The 7,856-nt window shown below is 35.6% G+C and overlaps 1 pseudogene; it reads right to left on the bottom strand.

The window, feature by feature from the left end:
- Positions 1–853: 853 nt before the first annotated feature.
- On the bottom strand, positions 854–7,098 carry LOC100855942 (annotated as a pseudogene).
- Between the last annotated feature and the right edge of the window lie 758 nt (positions 7,099–7,856).

Here is a 7,856-nt window from a genome sequence, read left to right on the forward strand (position 1 = left end):
AGGAAGATGTGAAGAGAGGTGACAGGTGACATGAACACATCGAGGAGATTTTGTTACAGGAATGCAGAGGCTACAGAGCCACTTTCAGGCTTCTCTAAATATGAAGCTGTTATTGTCTTGGTTCACAAGAAATGCCAAAATGCAAGAGCCCCATGGAATTGGCTACTGACATGGAATTGCAAGTTTGGGAATATGTTTTCAAGTGCAGATGATTGAGCTGCTTCTACAAGTGAACATTGTACTTTGTGGCAAAAATACAAGGGAAACAGAAACAAAGAAAACAAGAGTCTGGTATGAAAGGGCCAAAATATGAATCATTGAAGACGCTGAATTACATCAATACTCACACATTCCAGTTCAAGAGACCAACTGAAAAATGAAACTGTATTCACATAATTTAAGGCTCAGAATGGGATTGCTACATTCTTATCTGAGGGTATAATTGCTATTTTGATTCTTATTTTTCTGATTCTTAATAAATGTAATTCTAAAGTGAATTCTTTCTGGAAATTATGTCCATAGACCTGTGGCGTGTGATGCTAACTCAGCATGTCCCCCTCAGAACTCCACTGCATGCTACTAGTTAGGGTTGAAACAATACCACGTGTGGACTGCTGCTGGCAAATATCTTTCTTTAGCTCAGACTTCTCATGGTCATGCTGCCTGAACTGTGTTTTGCATTTCCTCTTAAAACTGAGGTCATCATTGATCTTTCCTTCCACACTCACTCTTCCTCCATTATTTCTATATTGGTAGGCAAATGCGTAAATTAGCAAGCCATATCCTCCTAGCTTCTCAAGCCAGAAATGGTGACCTGAGCCTTGATCGCTCTTCCCTATACAACTTAACATACTCAGTAAGTCACTTTTAATATCTCTGCCATCTCTCCACCTCTCTGCATTTTCACTGCCACCAACTTAGTCTTGATCACCACGATCCCGATGCCCACACCAGTCTTCAAAGGACTCTCGTGGTCTTCCACTTTGTCCTCTCCAGTGATGCCATACATATCTTCAAATCGCTTCATTTGTCTTTAAGATAAATTTAAACTTTTTCATATATGTCATCAGGACATTCATTTTCTGAGCCTCATCACTCACCTCTCTTTGTTTGAAGTTCTGTGCTTCAGTTGGACTATTCTTCAATTTCCAGCAATGCTCGATAAACTGTTGTCCCCCCACAACCTTTCCATATACTTATCTCTCCTCTTGTATTTCCTCTCTACCTAAGTTAATACCTGTTTACTTCTGTTTCTAGTCTTAGCTTAACCATCATATTTTCCAGGGTCCCTTCATCAACCTCAAGGCTATTTAAATTGCACAGTCTATTTCTAACATACCCTGTATATTGTACACTGTTCTAAAATTCATATAAATGCATTATTAAATACATGTGTTCTTATACAGTAACTTCAGTGAGGTCACAGAGGGTACTTGTCTTGTTCTCTTGCTCACTAAATCCCCTAAGCACTTAGAAGTCTGTAAATCAAATTTTAGGCAAATCATTGACAAATGCATTGCAATTGTTCTTCCTGGAGTACTTGAAATCCATGAGATTTATTACTCAGAAGGATAATGCTTATAATGTTCACATACAAATGTATATTTCAACTAAAAATATTATTTTTTGAGGTTAGATTTTCTTTTATTCTTATTTTGACATCATGGCAAGTTTTCTGGCTTTCTGGTTTTTTGCCTATGTTTTGCACACTTGAAAACCAGGAATAAATTAGAGAATATTTGTCAAATTTCATTCCTGCTGCTTATCAGCAGTATTTCAGGTGCTTCAAGTGGAAGAGAGGAGAAACATCTACGAGAATAAAATCAGAGAATTCTTTCATTTACTAGTTCTAGCAGCAGTAAAATTAATTTTATCTAAGAGGCAAAACAGTATGCTAATTAAGCCTTTTATTCAGGATTGTCAGCTAAATGGTCAGTTTTCACTTTCTATAGCATTATATCAATCCATTCTAGACCTAATGACTTAAAATACAACAAATGATCACCATTTTTATTTACTAAAGTTTTTATTCCAGGTATTATTAGAAAAAAAATCATGAATTACTTTATTCCAAAGGCCAAATAAAAATTATGCAACAGATAATAAATCAACAAGTGTTTACCGAGTACCAACTTTGCACAATGTTCTAAGCTGATGGGTCAATTGCAAAGAATAAATTAGATACAAAAATCCATGCTCTCTTAGAGTTTGAATTTCAACTTGGGAAATGTGACAAAATGAATAAATCAACTTCATACTGTGTTAGAAGATGATGAGGGGTATAGAGAAACGTAAAGCTAGTAATGGTTTTTGGGAGAAGTTGTGACAAAGATTCCCTCCCTGACTAAACTCTACTCAGGCTCCCCCAAACTCTTCTCAGCTGAGCCCTGAGTTTTGGTCTTCCATGGTCATCTCTGCATTAGTCAGTTTTTTTTCCCCCCAATTAATTTATTTATTATTTATGTATTGCAGTTTTTAAACTTTATTTTATTTTAATTTTTTAAAATTTATTTATGATAGTCACACACAGAGAGAGAGAGAGAGAGAGAGAGAGAGAGGCAGAGACATAGGCAGAGGGAGAAGCAGGCTCCATGCACCGGGAGCCCAACGTGGGATTCGATCCCGGGTCTCCAGGATCGAGCCCTGGGCCAAAGGCAGGCGCCAAACCGCTGGGCCACCCAGGGATCCCGCATTTTTTAAACTTTAAATTCAATTTGTCAACATATAGTATAGCACCCAGTGCTTATCCCATCAAGTGCCTTCCCCAGTGCCTGTCACCCAGCTACTCCGTCCCCCCCCCCACCCCACCTCCCCTTCCGCAACCCTTGGTTTGTTTCCCTGAGTTAAGAGTCTCTCATCGTTTGTCTCCTTTTCTAATTTTTCCCATTAATTCCCCTCATTTCCCTTATAATCTCTTTCACTATTTCTTATATTCCACATATGAGTGAAACCATAAGATGATTGTCTTTCTCTGATTGATGGATTGCCCAGTTTTAGCAAGAATCCTGCTCTGTCCATTTAGTCAGAATCCTTGATATCTGATGTGGTTTCTCAATCACCACCATTTCCCAGGTGATGCCTTATTACTCTGGCCTGCTTCAGCAAGAAGCCTTTTCCATGATTTTAGCCAGATCTCCCCTACCCTGGATATTTCCTCTTAGTAATTCTCCACCCTCCTTCTTACCTACAAATGCCCAATTTCCTTTATTGGATATGGAGTTGAACCCAGTGCCCCCACCAACTACTTTGCTCCTGGTGAGAATGGTGGACATGTCCTAAACCCTATGCAAAACATAAAGTGTTTATTTTTCATGTCCTATTTGAGATACACACAAAATCTATTTGGGAGTCATTTTGTCTGAGTTGATTAGTTGGGAGGAAATGCAGTAAGTGCAGAAAATGCGAATGAATGTGGTAAAAAGCTAAAAATCAAGTAACATTCCCAATCTTGAAGGATCATCTTTAGCTTTCAGTGAATGGAGGCCCTTAACTAGGGTTCTATGCTTAAGGCATGGAAATGAACCAGAATGTAAAATATAGTTTTATACCAAATTTTTCAGTTCTATATTTAAGCAAGTTTAAGATATAAAACATGCTTTACTTAACTTTGTTATCTTGAATTATATTTTTAAATATTTGTACATATGGTAAGAGAATCTGCATTTGTTTTCTTTTCCCAGGTTCCACAACTGTTCAGAGCAGGCCTATTGCCCTATAAATAAGAAAAAAAATAGTATGATATGAAAAATTGATAGTTATATTAAAAATATCCATGATAAAGTCAAATGTATAAAACAGCAATTAACTTTACAGATAAGGTGATTTAAAAAACAAATTGTTCCTATCTAGGGACTGCCTTATATGAGCTACTCTCTTAATATTAAAATATTTAGAATTATTGTTATTATATATCCATTCAAATAATCTTGAATTGTCTCTATGTACTAGGTATAAGGCTCTTATAGGTGTGTTTGTAAGGAAACTGATCTAGGGTTCAAAAGAGAGTCGGTAAACCTCAAATGGAAGGCTATAGGAAATAAAACTGACTAAATTGGGGGCACATGGGTGGCTCAGTTGGTTAAGGTCTGCCTTCAGCTCAGGTCATGTTCCTGGGGTCCTGAGATCAAGCCCCGCATCAGGTTTCCCTCTCAGTGAGGACTCTGCTTCTCCCTCTCCCTTTGCTTCCCCCCTAACTTACTTGTGGTCTCTCTCACTTTCAATCTCAAATAGGTAAAGAAAAATCTTAAAAACAGAAATAAAAAAAACTGCCTAAATTGGCTTTTGATATTATCCTTGGAAGAATTTTAACACTACAAAATTCATATGTAACTTCTAATAAATGGAATGAATGGATATATTTATTAAAATAATATTCTAAATCATTGTGTTTCATATTTATGCTTAATAAATAAACCAAACTTTGTAGTATTTTTAATAAAGCAGAGAACAATTTATTATTCTTGAATTTCAGATACTGTTATAAAGTAAAATACAAATATAAGAAATGACTATTGTGGCAAATCTAAGAGAATTTTCCCATTACTATATATATCTGTACAATATCAATGTATGTAGGCATGTGTGTTTGTGTGTGTGTATAATTAAGCTTTGGGACAAAAGTAGAGGATAATAATGGATAAAAAGTTGAATCTTCTATGGCAAAAGCATTGTTCTTAAGAAGCGTGATTGGGGCACCTGAGTGGCTCAGTCATTAAGCAGCTGCCTGCAGCTCAGGTCATGATCCCCAGGGTCCTGGGATAGAGACCCACCAGGGGCCCCCTGCTCAGTGGGGAGCCTGTTTCTCCCTCTGTTGTTCCCCTCTGCTGTTCCCCCTATTTGTGCTCTCTAGCTCTCAATCTGTCTCTGTTAAATAAATGAATGAATGAATGAATGAATGAATGAATAAATAAATAAATAAATAAATAAATAAATAAATAAATAACATCTTTAAAAAATGTGTGATTCTAACTCTGTTATTGATGTTTATTTGTTCCAAATTTTAGGACCATTATAATTAAGCCAAGACTAACTTTGCAGTAACAACCAAAACAATAGAGTATATTATATGATCCAACCAATAAATGTTTTGTTTTGCATTTTTTGGTTTTTGGAGGAATCAATCATGGCCAGATAATTCTAAGGTTTTCTGAGTCTAGAATACTTGACCACTTTCTAGGGTGATCTCAACACATCTTTATGGGATCATATCTTCATGTCTACTGGATATTTATATAAAATCCGTATCTACTACATTGCTCAGAAAGTAAAGTTTACTACTATCTTCAAGTGTCTTTTCAGCTGTAAGTTGCCCAAAATTGTCTGTATTAGATAAACAAAAAGTAGAAATATTACACATTATAAAATAAATATTACTATTATACATGATATTTCTTTCTGACAGATATGACAGATATGACTTGAATTAAAAGTCTACTCAAATAAACAAGAAAAAAGTGAGTCATAAATACTAGCAGCAGAGGAGTTAATTTTTAGCATAATTAATAAACTTCTCAAAATCATTGTCATTCATTCTTTAAATGTTTCATTTCTGAAAATGTGCAAAGAAATTATCCACTCACTCAATTGAACACAAGTAAAATAGATTAGAATTAATTTTGAATCTCTTGAGTTTTTTACTTGTATGTCTGAAGTTGGACTAGATTTTGAGTTGGTCATTGAAGCATTATCATTCAGTAGTAGCTCTATACCTTTCATTCTACTCCGGATTGATTTTATACGGAAGCAAATAGACGAAAGAATACTTTAGTAAGTCATGGAATTCATGGTATATACATTTCTTTCTTTTTGCAGACTATTTAGATTTATTTGTACTTAAATGAACTACATAAGTAGTGTAAATTAACTGGGAAACACTGTTTATAAATGTACCAGAGAAGGTGTCTACAAAGACCTAAACTACAGAAATTTTTCTCTGAAAAAGTGAGAAGATGGAATCGGAGAGGTGATGAAAGATAGCTCCAAGGAGAGCAAGAGGAAAACAAAAAATCTGAGGAGAGGCATCAGAGCTAACATGCCTAATTGCATAACCACTATTAACCTCTGGCCCTCCGAGAAGGCTGTGCTCCCAAGTTTTGTTTTGTTTTGTTTAATAGAAAATTTTATTTTAATCTACTATTACATTTAATTTTAGAAAGTTACTAGATAGATGACCTTCCCTCTGAAGGTTTAATTTGATCTTTACTTACCAGTTTCCAAGATATTTTCCATAGCTTATCCTATACCGTAAAATATGCCCCGACACATACAGGTAATGAGAGGTCCTGGAATCTTCCTACAAGACTTAACTGAGTGGCTTTAAGATTGCTGACTCTTCAAACCAGAAACAAACATTTGTTCTTGGAATAAGAGGAACCTTTCTCACATCAATTAAGTCACCAAATTTGTGTAGTTGGACATTTCTCTCAGGGGTCTGAGATAACTTCTCCTCCATGAAATCTATTTTGTCCTTGTTGTGTTGAAATATATCTAATGCCACTTTTGCTTCAACTTCCAGGGTTTCAAATGGAAGCTCTTTATAAATTAAAGCATGAGGGAGGATATTTTGTGAAGGAATGCAGGTTCTCTTTCATTGGCATCCACTCACCAAGTTCCTTATCTAAAACTACATCACAGCAGAAGGCTCCAGAGATTACAGGAACTGCTGGAGCTCTCAACAAACTGAGCACATATTCATCTTCAAATGCCCTCTCTATGACACAGCCCATCATCATGGCACAGAAATGCTCACAAGTCCTATTTACTTCTCCTGGATCATGATCTTTCAAAGTAAGAAATTTAACCTCATAGACCTTGGTCAAAGGGTTATACATGTCCTAAGCCTGTCTGTTCACAAGACCCAGAATGGAATTCCTGCAACACCACCCACTTAAATGTATGACAAAATATAAGGAGTTGAAATGTTTTTGTTTATCACAAAGATAGTGCCAGCGTCAAGTATGTAACTTCAATCTTCTCAGTTGGAGAAGTTAATGATAACTACCTGTTATTCTCTTTAAGGAGATCATTCTGCATTTCAATCAGTTTGGTCAGGAACAGCTGAGAAGTTAGCCTGGTTGCTATAAACCTCCAGCCAGCCATGGCACATTACCTACCAGAGCCGAAGCCTCCAGATCCCCATGGATATTGCCTCCTTTGGGTCCCTGTGTTCCCCTCTTTTAATATCATTGATGAAATGTCAGTTATTTCTGTAAAATTTTTGTCAAATTACACTTATCTATAAACCACTGTATATTTCTTCTTTCCAAAAATGTAAGCATTTTAGAACTATACATTAATTATTGATTACGAACAGTTCAACTAATGAGAGCCTTTAAAGCATCTAGGGATTAATTTTAATTCACAGTCCTTTGAGAAGTTATTCTAAAACTAAGTGGCTTCTAATTATTTTGAACTTTATTTATTTCAGTCACAAAGGAATTACTTTAAAATGACTCTAAAACCATTTCTGAAACCAAGCAGCAACCCAAATACTTTTGGCTCCATCCAAGTATTTCATTAAGGCATAAATATTTCAATTACCAAATAACAAGTCTTCACAATCTAGAGGATTGATTGCAACCCAAATGCTTGATTTGCTTTAAGTGTACTTAGAGTTATACAGTAAAAAACTACACTATAAATCCATCTTTCAGAAGACAACTCAGATCTTCACCTCCAGTCAAGGCCATTGTCCATATTCTGTTAAAATGAACAAGAATTTGGGAGAGATGTGTTCTTGCCCATAAGCAAGTAACAATTAAAATTTAAAAATACATAGAATTTTTAAAAACACAAAAATCTTAACGCAAAACTTATTGAATTCAACCAAAAAGTTTACTGGAGGAAAATTTATAATG

This window comes from Canis lupus, chromosome 4, assembly GCF_011100685.1.
Source record: "Canis lupus familiaris isolate Mischka breed German Shepherd chromosome 4, alternate assembly UU_Cfam_GSD_1.0, whole genome shotgun sequence".
In the NCBI taxonomy this organism is placed as follows: Eukaryota; Metazoa; Chordata; class Mammalia; order Carnivora; family Canidae; genus Canis; species Canis lupus.